Source organism: Callorhinchus milii, unplaced genomic scaffold (genome assembly GCF_018977255.1).
Source record: "Callorhinchus milii isolate IMCB2004 unplaced genomic scaffold, IMCB_Cmil_1.0 Scaffold19, whole genome shotgun sequence".
Classification (NCBI taxonomy): Eukaryota; Metazoa; Chordata; class Chondrichthyes; order Chimaeriformes; family Callorhinchidae; genus Callorhinchus; species Callorhinchus milii.
This window is the reverse complement of record NW_024704760.1, coordinates 7,753,617-7,769,614: the sequence shown is the minus strand read 5'-3', so window position 1 is coordinate 7,769,614 and position 15,998 is coordinate 7,753,617. Positions and strand designations below refer to the sequence as shown.

The 15,998-nt window shown below is 40.6% G+C and overlaps 1 protein-coding gene across 1 annotated transcript in view; it reads right to left on the bottom strand.

Annotated features, from left to right (window-relative positions):
- LOC103179110 (synaptotagmin-B) overlaps nucleotides 1-14,134 on the bottom strand; it is a 136,073-nt gene extending 121,939 nt beyond the window's left edge. The window contains 1 exon segment of the mRNA XM_007894209.2: nucleotides 14,092-14,134. The gene's annotated coding sequence lies outside the window, so the exon portion shown is untranslated.
- Nucleotides 14,135-15,998: the final 1,864 nt, after the last annotated feature.

Sequence of the window (15,998 nt, the reverse complement as noted above, 5' to 3'; positions counted from 1 at the left end):
GAACACGGCTCAGAGAAAAGCTGTGATATTGGAAGAAATTCCCTTCTCTTTTCAAATAGTGCCATGGTATCTTTAATGTCCACCTGAACAGGCGGTTAGGACCTCAGTTCACTGTCTCATCCAAAGGACGGCATCTCTGACAATGCAGCCATACAGAATACCAATTAAGGCTGTATTCGAGAATTTACGAAATTCTGAACGTTCTGAATTGCTACACAAACAAAATAAATCTAGACTCGGGTGGAATCTCTCCCAGATGGTTTATTCATCATTTTCAGCCAGTAAAAATGGGATTGGTACTGTCAATAGGCACATTCAAAGAGTTTCTATAATTAACAGGATCCAGGGGGAATGTTTGTGTTATGTTGCTAGGTATACACAGACTGCAAATAGTGATTTGTAGTGAGTGTGCAGGTACATGTGCAACACATTCTAATACTCTGATTTATACACAAAGACTATTAACAGTTTGCCTGCAATAGGCCAAGACCTTGAGGCAAGGGAGTGCTCAAACGGGGAGCTCGTGTAAATATGTCTCAATTCACTGTTCCTGGGGAGTTCCGAGCAGATTGATGAGTGAGAGTGAACCGTGTAATAATCATCTAGTGCCATGAGCCAGGGCTTTGCATTTTCACCTCCCTGTATTGGAGGCAGGAGTTAGAATCATAGAATCATAGAATCTTACAGCACAGAAGGAGGCCATTCAGCCCATCGTACCAACTCTATAATAATAATAATAATAATCCTTGCATTTGATATAGCGCTTTTCACGTCGGGAGAACGTCCCAAAGCGCTTCACAGAACACACTGTAAAGTGAATTGACTGTATATTTGTGGGCAAACACGGCAGCCAATTGCGCACAGCAATGTCCCACAAACAGTCGTAGATTGAAAATGACCAATTTTATTATTGTTTTTTTTTGGAGGGATTATTATTAGGCTCTGTGTGGAGTAAGGAAACTTGCCCAGGGTTTTGCCCTCTGCCTGGAATTGAACTCAGGTCTCTCGCTTGCAAAGCGAGTGCTCTAACCACTGAGCTACAGGACTCTAGTCCCGTTCCCCTGCTCTTACCCCAAAGCCCTGCAAATGTTTCTTTTTCAAGTACCTAGCCAGTTCCCTTTTGAAAGCTACTATTGAATCTTGGCCCGAGTTCTTGGCTGACTCAGGCTTATTGAATGCCTATGACCCTTCCATGTCACCATCGGCAGCCGAGCCTTCAGTCACTGTGCCCATAATCTCTGGAGCTCCCTGTCCCTATCCCTCCACCTGGTCCCCTCTCTATCTGTCTTGAAATCCCACCTTAAAACCTACTTCTTTGACCGCACTGATTCCCTCCCACTTCACTCTTGTTTGGCGTCCAACTTCGTCACTGTGATATACTCCGAGACATTATCTTATGTAAAGGGCACTACAAGTGCAAGTTGTTGTGGCAGATACTGACCATTACTAAAATAATAAAGCGCTTTACAGGATATACTGCAAAGTGGAGTGACTGTGTACTTTGTGGGTGAAACATGGCAGCCAGTTTGTACACAGCAATGTCCCACAGACAGCTGTGGAGTAAGTGACCAATTTTAATTGGGAGATTGTCGGCCAGGACACTGGGAGAAACTCCCTTCTCTTTTTGAATAGTGCTATGGGATCTATAACGTCCAACTGAACAGGCAGACGGGAACTCAATGTAACATCTCATCCGAAGGATGGCACCTCGGACAATGTAACACCCAACCCAGCGCTGCACTGTGGGTCAACTTGGGTGATGTGATTCTAAGTCCCGAAGTGGGTCTTGAAACCTCAACCTTCTGACTCACCATTGCCATTGCACGTTATTCAAAAACAGATGATTCCTATCCTGAGGCTACTGTTAGGTTCCAGCTTGTTTGACAAGAAAAACAAAGGCAAATGTGAATGGAGGTAACATTCACAATATTAGTCACTTAATCCATGATTGTTTGTGGGACACTGCTATGAGCAATTGACTCCCGCGTTTCGCCCGCAAAACATACATTCTAGAGTATATTCTGTGAAGCACTTTGAGACGTTTGTCGCTATATCAAGTGCAAGGATTATAATTATTATTATTATAATACCTTCAAACTTTTTCGGCAAAGAATGAACTTTTATTTTAGAAAGAAATGCTTTTATCTAAAATCACCCCTGCCAGCTTTTTGCATTAACCAAGTATATCTTGACTCATTTTGATTCGTTCACATCAAGGATCTCTAGGATGATGGTGTGATGTTAGTATGAAGATATGAATTCCCTTTTATCCACTGTATGTCTCAAAGGCGAGACTAACTGTGTGTGGATACAATACAATTTATCAATGTGTTTAATATCTACTGATAAACCTATCCGTGAAGACTAGTCACTATAGATCAAAGGAACATTTTCAGCTTCCAAGGGCAAGGTGGAAAGTTGTGATTCAGTTCAGCTACGAACCAAGCCAAAATAGTGTCACAGGATCCTTAACGTCCACCTGAACAGGAAGATGGGACCTCGGTATAACTTCTCATCTGAAGGATGGCACTTAGACAATGCAACAGAAATCCCAATTTGTGTCGGTTACAGTGGTGTTTGGATGTGCAAAATTGTGTTATTCAGTCTTCAGAAGAAGGAGATGGAAACTGCAAGTCCAGAGGCTCTCTCATGTCAAAGTGTTTGAGGAGTCATTCTGAAATATTCTTGGACAGCACATTATTCTCTGTGCTGCTTTGTCAATTGTAAATTGGGTCCAGTTGTAAACAAAACAGCATTTCACAGTACAATACCCAGGTCTTTGCTGTAAATATTCACCTACAAATAATAATAATAATAATAATAATAATCCTTGCTTTATTTTGTGCACAATCACCACACTTCATGGTAAAACTCTTGAAGTGATTTGAGATGTCTCAGTAACGTGATAAGGCTCTGTATCAAATACAAGGATTATTATTTTCTCAAGCCTGTGCCAGTGCAAGATCCAGGCAATTGATCCCACTCCCCTACCTTTCCCCACACTCTATTACACTTGCTTCTCAACTATTTATCTACTCTCTTTCTAAAAGCTGTTATGGATTCCGCGTCAACTTAATTGGCCAATTAATTTATTCTGCCCACGTTGTTCAAAGGAAACATTATATTGTGTAGGAAAAAGACGATGAATTAATATTACTCAGAAAACCAGTGGGAGACTTGCCAACAGCTACATTGCTGTTCAATGCTGAGGCGACTTTTGACTGAGTGCTTGTTTCATTCCCTGATGAAATGTGGCCTTCGACCTCTCTACATTTAATAGGCATCTGTTCTATATAGTCAGGCTTCTGCAGTAATTCTTGACCAATGGATTTTTATCAAAACATTTCTTTCATGTATTCAGAGATGCAACACCGCTCTCTCACCTCTTGATTCTAGCACTTATGCAATCTGATTTACAGTGGGACTTTTGACAAGGTGACCAAATGCATTACGTACCATTTAATCTAGATATTCCTCCATTTAGCACTTTACTTACTTACTCTACTTAGCAATGTACAGACTTTCACACCTCAAGTATAGGATTAATGACAACAATAATCATAATCCTTGCGTGTTTCACGTCGGAAGGCATTTACTGTAAATTGTAGTGACTGTGTGTTTTACAGGCGAACACGGCAGCCAATTTGTGCACAGCTGGCCGTTTGTGGCAATGTCCCACAAACAGCCAAATAGCATGTGAACAGCTTTAATATATAGTGAATCCTTGATAAGGAGCTACGTCAAAATTCAAGGATTACTATTATTAATAACCCAAAAATCTTTGCATGGTGGTTGGCTGGAAAGCGGAATTCTCTGCCACAATCAAAGCAGAGTCCATCGATTCTGTTAAGGAGAATTAGATAGATATTCGAAAAAGAGGAATATTACAGAATATAATGTGAGTTGGAGAGTGGGTTTATAATAAGTAGCTCATGTGGAGAGAAACAGCAGTGCAGATTTGAAGGGCCAAATGACCTGTGTGGTAATGAGATATTGGATTCTATGATTTGATAAGGATGATCTCAGCTGGAGCAGCAGTAAGGTGAGTTACAAATTGGCTTTGGCTTTTGAGTAAGGGAATCAGTGACTGGCTCTATCCAGTGCTCCCATCTGGAGATGTGAATGTGTGGACAGGAATGGGCTGGACTATAATGCCTTCATGATTGAATCGCTTCCAGACATTCACTGTCAACACTCACATGTCATTAATGGTCACTTGAGCAAGGCACCTGGTACCCAAGGAATTGCACTCCAGTAGAAGGAGACATAAATACCTTCAGGAAAGGAGAACATTTAAAAAAAGGAACTTCAGTATGGTAACTTTCAGTCTGACGTCAACTGTTCAGATACTTGTAAAATTTTTGTAAAAATATACAGTATAATAATAATCCTTGCATTTGATATAACCCCTTATCATGTCGTTGAGACGTCTAAAAGTGCATTGCAGAATATATTGTAAAGTGAATTGACTGTGTATTCTATGGGTGAAATATGGCAGCCAATTGAACACAGTAGTGTCCTGCAAACAATTGTGGATTGAGTGACCAAATTTTTTTTTGGAGGGTTTATTACCGGAAAGTGATCCGACAATCGAACTAACAACTGGGTTCCAACTTACTGGTAGTTAAACAGAGGCATGTGGAGTAAGGAAACTTGCCTAAAGTTTCGCCTTATGTGCTGTGAGTATATTCTATATATAGATTCATTTAAAATGAATGAATCAAGAATGAATCTATGATGAGCCACTCAGACACCTGATAAAAGTTGTTTTCAGTGCACACTTCTACAATAATACTTATAATTCCACTTGAAATCATTCCTTTTGTAATTGTTTTATTCTATATATGTGCATATAGTATATCCTGTAGCGCTTTGAGACGAATTAACGACATGATAAGGTACTATATTAAATGCAAGGATTATTATTAATATAAATCATAGTGCTTGAATAGCTGGCTAGTGAGAGACAGATTGCATAGTGAATGACTTGCTTCATCATTCAGATTGGGAAGGAACGTTTGTCTTCAGTCTTCTCCCGCTAAAACATTGTCAAAGCAGATCTCTTGCGAAATACATCATGGAAGAAGTCCTTTTTGGGACAAGTGAGACACATTGGCCACTTACATCCAAATTCCAGGCCAGACGCCAATGTTTAATACAAGGCGTTTCTTTCATATACCCTGAATACTTCAGGAAGATTGATCTGATGTCTGAATCTGGACAGGAAGATGGATTTGTATGTCGCAAGAATAGGAACAAAAGAGTTTAGGATTCAAACTCCTTAATGGGTGTTGTGCAACGACACTCTCTCAGAACACTGGAAATATGTGTCAGGCATGAATAAGAGATCAGCTAAGTTAGTCTTGTGAAGAAGGGTGCTTCAAATAGCAGTGGAATTGTATGAAGTACAAAATATTCTAATTTTCTTGGGTTAATACAATTGAATAAAGTGATTGTTTCAGTTTGCAAAGCCAAGTGCACTTTCTAAAATGGTATCTTTGCTTTGACAGATTCCTGCGTTATTGATTTAAAATGAATGAATCAAGAATGAGTCTATGATGAGCCACTTAAATACCTGATAAAGGTCATTTTCAGTGCACGCTTCTCCAATAATACTTATGATTCCATTTGAAATCATTCCTTTTTGTAATTGTTTTATTCTTCAGATTAAAAATGAATGAATCAGAATGAAAATGATATGATACATTGCCAAAGTACCCGATAAAGGTCACTTTCAGTGGATACTTTTCTAATAGGACTTTCACTTGAAACTATTCCTTTTGTATTTGTTTTATGCTTTAGATTAGGTTTAGATGTGATGTGAGCAGGAGCAATTTCAAAAGGCAGCAAATGAATTGTGTCTTTTTTCTGTCACGTTCATCTACAAAATACACAGTCGCTACAGTCTACAGTAAATCCTATGAAGTGCTTTGAGAAACTTCAAAGACATGATAGGGCGCTATATCAAATGCAAGGATTATGATTCCTATTATTATTATTGACCATATGGGATTCCTCTCCAATGCGTCGTCTGTTTTATAGTGAGAAGACACGAGGCACGTTTTGTTCTGTACTGCGAAACGGAGGGAACTTTTTTGCTATGATGGAACTTTATTTGGCTCTTTCCCCTTTGGACTTCAGAATCATTTCTAACATAATAGCATCTGAACCCCCCTCAAAACTGCAACAAATAATGTGCACTCAAACCTGTCGGTCACCTGATTTTCCCTGACAAAGATAAAGGCCGGCTGTGTGTAAGAGGAGGAAGTTAGATAATGCCCGCAGTGCCTGGAAAAATCACTTGACCTGAAAGGTCCATTTTGGAAATTGGTTTAGATGAGGAACAATAATAATAATCCTTACCTTTGGTATATCGCGTTTCATGTATGAAAGACGTCTCAAAGCGCTTCACTGTAAAGTGCAGTCACTTGTGGGCAAACATGGCAGCCATGAAGTGAATGACCAAATTATTTTTAATTTGAAGGATTGTTGGCAAGGGGACTGGAAGAAACTCCCTTCTCTTTTCAAATAGTGCCCTGAAATCTTTAATGCCCGCCTCGCTTTAGCATCTCATCCGAGGTGCAGATTATCGGTATTATAAGAATTCTTTCGAGTTAGCAAAGACAACGACTTTCACTTTCATTCTGATTGAGCTTGACTGTAATTTTGGTCTGAATCTCTGGACCACACAGAGCATATTTAAGGATATTAAACCAAATAGCCAGCAGATGCAATGACTGAACAAACACTCATTGGTAAGGATTTCAGTGATTGAACGTAAGCAAAAAGACAACTTTTCTAAACATTGCTTTACACTCCTTCAGAAGTTATTCTGCTCTGTTTGTTCAACTCAGAGAATGTGTTGGCCTCGGGGCTACTCGCTTTTCAATATATTTAGAAAATGTGCCAAGGTGATCTTATAAATATCTACAATGAGATTTTAAATTACATTATAAATATAATATTACATTTTCACATAACGTTGCATTGCAATTATTTATAAGCACACAGTGGAAAACAAGGAAAGAATAAGGATAGTGGAATAGCCCTGCGATCATTACACTTGCTCCACTAAGTGAACACAACAGAATAGATAGCCTCCTTTCAGTGCTGCATGATAAGCTATGTCTTTTTCACAAGTTCTTAACTTTGTTGCACCCTGTGAAATGTAAAGTGTAGTCACTGTTTTTAGTGTCCCACAAACAGCCTTGAAGAGAATGACCAATTTTAGTTTGGGGGATTGTTGGCCAGGACACCGGGAGAAACACCCTTACAATCTTAATGTCCACCTGAACAGGCAGAGTTCCAGGACATCTGTTTAAGGTCTCAAGGCATTGGAGAGGGTGTAAAGGAGATTTGCCAGGATGGTACCAGGAATGAGGGACTTCAGTTATCAGGAGAGGCTAGAGAAGCGAGGATTATTCTTCTTGGAGCAGAGGAGGTTAAGAGGAGACTTAATAGAAGTTTTCAAAATTATGAGGGGATTCGATAGGATGAACAAGGAGAAACTATTTCCACTGGTGGGTGGGTCAGTAACCCGAGGGCACCGATTTAAAATAGTTGTTAAAAGAAACAGAGAGAGGAGGTGAGGAGAAATTGTTTCATGGAGTGAGTTGTTCGGATCTGGAAAGCATTGCCTGAAAGGGCGGTGGAAGTCGATTCGATAACAGCTTTTAAGAGAGAAGTAGATAATTATTTGGGGAGGACAAGTTTGCAGGGCTATGGGGAGAGAGCGGGGAAGTGTGATTGAATTGGATAGCTCTTTTCAAAGAGCCTTCACAGACATAATGGGTCTTTTTCTGTGTTGTGTAATTCTATGATTCTAAGAAATGTTTTGAGACAGACTGGTTTATTAATAGATTTCTTACAACAGTTTTCCTACAACACTAATCAAGGTATAAAATCAAACTAAGTAAAATCAGGTGAATTCTGAGAGATGAGTGAGCAGCATATCCTAGCTGGATCTATTAACATTTCGGAATCTGCCAACTTCTTCAATCCAGCTTTTCATTTTGAAGCCGCTTTTCTATAAGTTTGATTTTATGGACGGCAGAAAATAGGCTTCAAAGTGGCTCCCAATAATTTGCCAAACACTGCACACTCTGAAATGTTGCATTAAATGGACTAAATCTAGACCCGGTGACATTTCTCCCGGTTAGTGCGCTATTTGAATTGCTTTCTCATTTGTTTTTTTTCGCTAGAGTGCTACTCTAGTGGCGTCTGAATGTACGTGCACTGCGGTGATGGGCATGTACAATGGCAATTTCAATAGTGAAGTGCTCTTTCTCCTCCACTACTTTTGCACATTATGCAAGAGCAATTGCAGCGTGTTGAGACACTTGAATGTTTTCACTGCTCATGAGGTCTGCTCCTGACAAGTTAATGTGTGCATCACTGTTAAAGGCAGCGCGTACCTGCAGCAAAGGAAAAGTGGTGAACAAAAGAGGACCACAGTGGATACCATCACGATAGCTACATTTTGCACTGTTGAGGAATTGGGCCCTTTGATAATCGAGGCTAAAATTAAACTTCATAATTATACAGTGCTACAAACTCAAGATTTGTGCTCAGCAGTACTCGCAAACTAACAAATAAAAACATCTATCCCAGCTATGTTGAGCAATTGACCAAGGATAACAACAACTTGCATTTATATAACGCCTCTCACGTAGGGCAGCATCCCAGAGCGCTTGACAGTGACGGAGCATGATGCCGAGACGGGGGTGGTGGGGGCGGTGGTGACTGTAGACACGGTCAAGTAGGAAGGTCTTCAGGCGCGACCTGAAGATAGGGAAGGAAGGGGCAAGGCGGAAGGATAGAGGAAGAGTGGTTCTGGAGATTGCTAGTATCACTGGAGGTTCTGTTTGACAGATTCCATAGACATTGACTAAACGCTACAGGTCCCCTGACACTGAGTACCCAACATGTATAGGCTCCAGTACGCAGAGTGAAAATCTTGTGCTCAATCTGGAACTTGTTTTAACTTGGTGGGAACCTTGTTCAAGAGCCAAGGCGCACACTCTAGGTAGCAAAACCATGGTCAAAGAGAGCAGGAGACAAGACAATCAAACTCAATAAGCAGCAGTCAGATGATGCTAAGTTATAGGTAGTAGAAAATAATAACCCTTGCATTTCATATAGTCCCTTAACACATCGTTGAGACATCTCAAAGTGCTTCACAGAATATATTGTAAAGTGGATGAAACACAGCAGCTAATTGTGCACAGCAAAGTCCCACAAACAGTCGTAGATTAAGGGACCACATTTTTTTTGAGAGATTATTACCGCGCCAATCAACTATCAACCAGGTTCCTACTTACTGCTAGGTAAACAGAAGCGAGTGGAGTAAGGAAACTTGCCTAAGGTTTTGCCCTGCCTGGGAATCGAACCCAGGTCCTTTCGCTTGTTAACCATTACACTACAGCACTCCCCTTTTGTCTGATTATGCTAAACACAGTAATTACTGTCAAGAATAGTGACTGTCATTGAAGGTAAGGTGTTTGGATAGGTAAAGGATGACTTACAGTAGGTGACGGTGTAATGAATTTTCCTTTCAACAAGGTGAATTCATGCATAAGGAGCTAGCAGATTTCGAGCTGTCATGAAATAACTAATACTGCTGACACAACAAGAAGACTTGCTTATATTATATGCTTAGAGCACTGTGCCTTACCTGTGGGACCTGAGTATGAAGTCAACACAGACAGACAGATGTTCCATTCTCTGAAACTAGTCGAACGTCTCAAGTGAAATAAATTTGCTCAGTCAAATCAGTTCCCATTGAATGAGTGTGGAGTACAAAATGAATGCCTCAAATTCAGCACCAATTGACAATTTTTCTAAATATCAAACCCGGATATCATAATACAATATGATTTACATTTATGCAACGCCTTTCACGTCAGGAGGACACCTCATAAAGTTCGACACTACTGGCTGGGGACCTTAGTTGGGATGGGAGCTGAAGGAGGTGGAGAGGGAAAGATGACCGAAAGCGTGGTCTTGAGATGGGTTTTGATCGAGAGGAGGGAGGGAGCAAGTCAGAGGGACTGCGGGACAGGGGTGGGGAGCTGGCGAAGTTCCAGAGAGTGGGGGATTAGTGGCTAAAAGTTTGCCTGCTGATTACAGGGCAGATAGGGCAGGGTTGCTGAACGAAAGGGACTGTCGGATGGGTAGGGATTTGGTGTGATATGCAGGGAATAGATTGTCAGATTGGTAAAGGGGTTGGTTGGATCCCAGGACAATGTCAGATTGATTCAGCATCGGATGTAACATCACGTACTATCTAAAGTTAGTTTAATCCTCTGCAATTTGGTGGTTTTATACAGTTGCAATTTCCCACTATAGCTACTTGCATACATGAGGGAGAAAGGAATAGAGGGGTATGGGCGAGGGGATAAGGAAAGCCGGAGGCTCATATAGAGTATAAAACACCAGCACGGACTACTTGGGTCAAATGGTCTGTTTCTGTTCTGTAACTAACATTGATATGTAATTCTATGTATGTACCAACAATGTACCTATCCATCACTTTGATGTTTCAAACCAATGATACTTTGACAGCAACGGATATCAACCAACATTTTCATCACATTGAAATAAAGTAAATACCAAATGTCAGGTCAGTGAACCTCTAGATTGCACACAGGAAAACATTTACAAACCCCTGGCAATGGACGCACCTTGACATGTGGGTGCATTAAAACAACATATGTTTATGGCAAAAAATATATATTCTCTGCGTAAAGTAAATCGATTCAGCGGATCACATTGTCTTAGATGGTTAAGACTTCAAAAGAAATTTCCTGGATCCCAGTCAATAAGGGAATAAAATTCCTCAAATGCAATATTCTGGCTCGGAGTTCCAGTGCAGTCCAAGGTTATCATCTTTTCTATCAGTACAGGATTGTATTTTGATTGCAACCTGTAACTATGAGAAATAGCATGGAGAGCAGGTTTGGACAGTGAGATCATTGTGACTGACTTGGAATTGGGGCCATTCATTAATCTGTGCCTCACACCCAACAACATTCATTCCATTAAGATTCAACAAATCACTGCATTTATTTAACCCGTTCCATTCTCAGACCTGACCTGACAGGGTAAGACATTCTCAATGCCAGGAATGCACAGACCTCAAGTACTTTAAACGGATTAAATGCAAAGAGGAAGGTTGCACATTGTACAGTACTGCCCACTACACGCCGGGAAGCAATGTCAAGATTTTACACCAGAGTGGTTTGTGATTAAGAAAGTTAATGGAAAAATTATATTGTGTGAATATGAAAGAGACGACCTGCTGAACAGAAATAATTCATTGTTTATGCACCTCTGTCTATTTCATGTTCAAGCAAAACATATTCGAAAACTAAATTGCATATTTAATAAGATGGTCTGTGTTGAACTAAACTTTCCTAATGCCATGGACAATTCCTTCTGCCTGTGATCCAAAACAATCTCCATAGATCAATCTTATTGTAACTTCGTTGTAAATGTACATGGCTTTATATGTGTTTTCTTACATTAACACTCACAGGTCTTCTACTAATGTTTTACTTTGTCTCCTTCCGTGTTGAATGTGTGTGGGTGTGTAGTAAATTTTTATTTTTTAAGAACATGACGTAATAATTAACGCCGTGCAATAATTAATCAATTAATAATCCTTGCATTGTGCCTTTCATGTCGGCAGGTCGTCTCAAAAGTGCTTCACAGGATTCATTGTAAAAGTTTGTGACTGTGTATTTACAAATTGGCAGCAGTCAATTTTACGTGAACCATGTCTCACAAACAGCCAGGAAGTGAATGAGCAATTTTATCAGGGTTGTTGGCCAGGACACCAGGAGAAACTCCCATTTCTAGTTTGAATAATGTTGTGGGATCCACCTGAATAGGCAGAGGGGAAGTCGGTTTAACGTCTCACCCAATGGACAGCACTCACAGCACTGCACTGGAGTGTAAGCATAGACCGCGAACTCTATGCCCCGTCCGGTTGTGGAGCTTGAACCCACAGCTTAATGACACAGAGGCGAGAGTGTTACCAACTCAGCCAGCCAGCCAAACAACAGTGGTTTGACTGACCGTTAGGCAAAACTGACAGCCAATGGATCTGAAAGAAGGGAGAAACCATTCATTGGGGATGGATGTGCTCCCAGCAATCGTCTGTCAATGGGCAACATGTTACACTCCAAGTGAGCACAAGTTCAGTCCTTGTGACAAGCAGCATAGCCATAGTTATAGCGTGAAGTTAATTATCCTGTTGAACACTTAAATTGTCCCAAATTTCAAACCATAAATATTTATAATAGAATTCACAATGTTGTAAAGAACAATTTAATGAGGAGCAGGAGTATGTCTGATGTTTGGACACTGTGTGTTGAAGGTGTGGGAAATGTGTATTAAAGCCTGACGACTCCTTGTATGACTAATCTCCTTGTCAGCCTGTCAGAACTGCAATTATTCATGGCAGAGATAAGGGGGAAGCTTGAAAGATAATGTTAATGGGAATTGTGTTGCTTTCTGGGGAGTTTGTGGCAGGCAAACTAATAGAAATAAATGTATGCCCCGGATACATCATTAGCTGCAAAGATAAGGAGCTACATCAATTGCAAGAGTTATTATTATTATTATTATAAGTTGTTTTCGCAAAGTGCAATTTCATCTTCCAATTTACTTTGGTAAATTGCTGTTTACACAAAGGTTAATCAACAGCTGGAGTGACAGAGGCCAGGACACAGGACTCACTTAAGCAATAGCTTGATGTTGTGATGGGAAAATGAGATTGTGGATATTCTGGGAAGATTAGATCAAATAATAATAATAATTATAATCTTGCATTTGATATAGCACATTATGATGTCATTGAGACGTCCCAAAGTGCTTCACAGAATATATTGTAAAGTGTATTTTGTGGGCGAAATGCGGCAGCCAATTACACACAGCAGTGTCCCACAAACAGTCGTGGATCAAGTGACCTTTGTATCAAGCGATTATTAACCCCAGTAAGCGATCCGCCATTCGACTTACAACCGGATTCCTACTTACTGCTGGGTAAACAGAGTAAGGAAAGTTGCCTAAGGTTTCACCCTGCCTGGAATTTGATGCAGGATTTCACCACATCTCTCTCGTGAGTTTGAACTACATTCTGTATGACCCAAATATCTGATCAATGCATCTGCCCGTTTGCCCCTATGTCTGTTTTCTGTTGAAGCAGAGGAATTGCTTCATGCAGTACAAGTCAGGGAAACACCTTGGAGCCAATCGTCCATCAAAAGAATACATTACAGTTGGTGCCTTCACAATAAAATAATTCTGAGTTCCTCCTATGCATTTCAGTTGGCCCGTGCTTTTTCCATGCTGGGTGTATATCATTTGCAAGTTAATGGAGTGAGACCTCTTCCAATTCAAATGTGCCACCATATTCATAGTAGATGCACTAATGACTGGATGATCGGCAACTGTGTACTTCACTTGCCGGAAGCCATTGATGCAATTATTTCTGCCTCTGTATCTGATGCTGACGGTGCTGTAATGTGACCAAGTCCTCCGGGATGCTACTCAGTATGCAGAGCGCTATATAAATGCAAGGTGTTGTTATTGTACCGTTACCCATGTATATCAGTGTTAATTTGTACTGTTTCACATGTGATATCAAGGATCTCCAAAATAATAAAGTATTGTTTTTATAGATCGCCTGTATAATACACAGTCAGTCACATCACTTCACTGCATTAATGGGGAGCACTGTGAGATGTCTTGATGATAAGACGCAATGATTATTATCATCAGTTAAAATTTACATCTAAGCCTCGATCGAACACACTTCCAGCCAGCTTTGACCTGTATCTTATCTCCTGTTTTGCTGTGTTGCATCTGAGAGTGATGTTTACAGAAAACGATCCATACGTTGTTTCTGGGTAATGGTAAACCAACTCAAATCAACTCCCGTTCTTTCTTATTTCTTAAACTTCTGATACATTTCCAACATTTTGTTACAAAAAAAAACAAGCATCCCAATTTCAGTTCAAAGAAATGATCCACCCATCTGCGTTGCACCTGATACTCTATTGTAACCAAAGTCAAAGCAATACTTACGTATTATGCTGCAGTCCTAAGGCCTTTCTTTTCACTGGCTCAACTGAATGAAAAGAGAAAAAGGCTGTTTAGACCTAAATCAATGAAATGACTGAAGCTCAGAATTTCAAAGCCAATATACAATGATACCATTCAGCTTTGGCTGCAATAATTACACATCAGCCTGAATTTGAGAAATTGCCATTCAATTACTGCTGCTGTTTCCTATTGTATCTACTCTCACTCTAGCTAATAATGCAGCAAAATACTCAGCAATCATCATACATTCAGAAGACAGAGGGTCTGAAAATTCCATGTCAAATAATTCTTGAGCTGCACAAATGCCACCTGGAGTTGGGAAAGGCTTTTGTTTAGGAAACTCAATTCTCCAAAGACTGCGGATCCTGAGAGCTAGATGTTTCTAATATCTAGGTTTGTCCTGTGTTTGCAAGACGGAAGCTGCCTTCTCTCAGCCTTGAACCTCCGCCTCTTCTAAAACCATTCACACATCCTCTGGCTCTCAGACACATCTTTATTTCTATAAACTCCCACTATTGCCTTCTTTTGTCTGGCACCATCAACACCTCTTATCTCATCATCTACTGTCCTCCACCTAATTTTTTCCTGTGTCTTTCTTACCCGCCCCCTTCTTGTCCTTATATCTGGTCCTTTCCAACATCCCCCAGTTCTGACATCGACCTGAAATGTTAACTCACTTTCCTCTCTCCATAGATGCTGCCTGACCTACCGAGTGCTCCCAGCTACTTCTGTTTTTATTTCAGATTTCCAACATCTGCAGTATTTTGCCTTGTGCTGAACCTCACCATTCTCCTCCTCATAAATCTAAGATTCTTTACTCAGCTTGTACATTGGGTGATGAATCAGTTCTTGTTTCAACCTTCAAATCTACATCAATTAAATCATTTCAAGGGCACTTGACAATATACTTTGCAAAAACAGGGAGTGGAATTTGCCCTGACTTGACAAAAAATAGGAGGTGGTTTTTAACCATGAGATAAGCAAGTACCCATTAGTGCACAGCAAATACTGCATGTAGATTCGATACACAAGTCTTACGAGGTTCAAATCATGCTACCACTGCTGATTTAGTTTTACAAATATCATTCTGTTACAACAACAGCAACTTGCACTTGTATATCTAGTACCCTCCATGTAGGGTAGCATCTCTGAGCCCTTAACAGTGGCGGAGCCTGACTCTGAGCCGGGGTGGGGGAGGTGGCCATAAACAGGAAGATTTTCAGGCAGAACTTGAAAAAGGGAAGAGAGGGGGCAAGGCGGAGGGATTGAGGGAGAGTGTTCCAGAGTTTCGGGGCGGAGTGGCTAAAAGCGTGACCTCCGATGGTGGGGCAGAGGGCGCGAGGGACGAGCAGGAGGCCGAGCGGAGTCGCCGGGTGGTGGATTGCGGAGTGAGGAGGTCGGGGAGGTAGGGAGGTGCCAGAATGTGAAGGAATTTGAACACAAGTGTGAGGATCTTGAAGTCAATCCGTTTGGTGATTAACTATTACAAGTATATCCAGCCAAGGCATCATTTAACCCAAGGTCTCTACATCTATGTACAATAATAAGTTACCAAGGTTGAAGCGAATATTATAGGCAGCTTAGATTTTAGTGTTCTCCTTCCAGTGATTAGTGAAAGGGAAGGATCTTGGGCTTACTATTATATCAACAACCAGCATATTCACTACAAATCGGTATAATTTGTTGCAAAATACACAGTCACTGCACTCTTCAGTAAATCATGTGAGGCACTTTGAGACGTTTCAACGATGTGATAAATCGCAGTGTCAAATGCAAGGATTATTATTATTAGATTAGAATTTCCTTGCTGTATCACCAACTAGCAGGCAGTCAAAGAACAGCTTGACGCTTTGGAAAAGAGGACAGGAGACTGACTGTGTTGACATGTT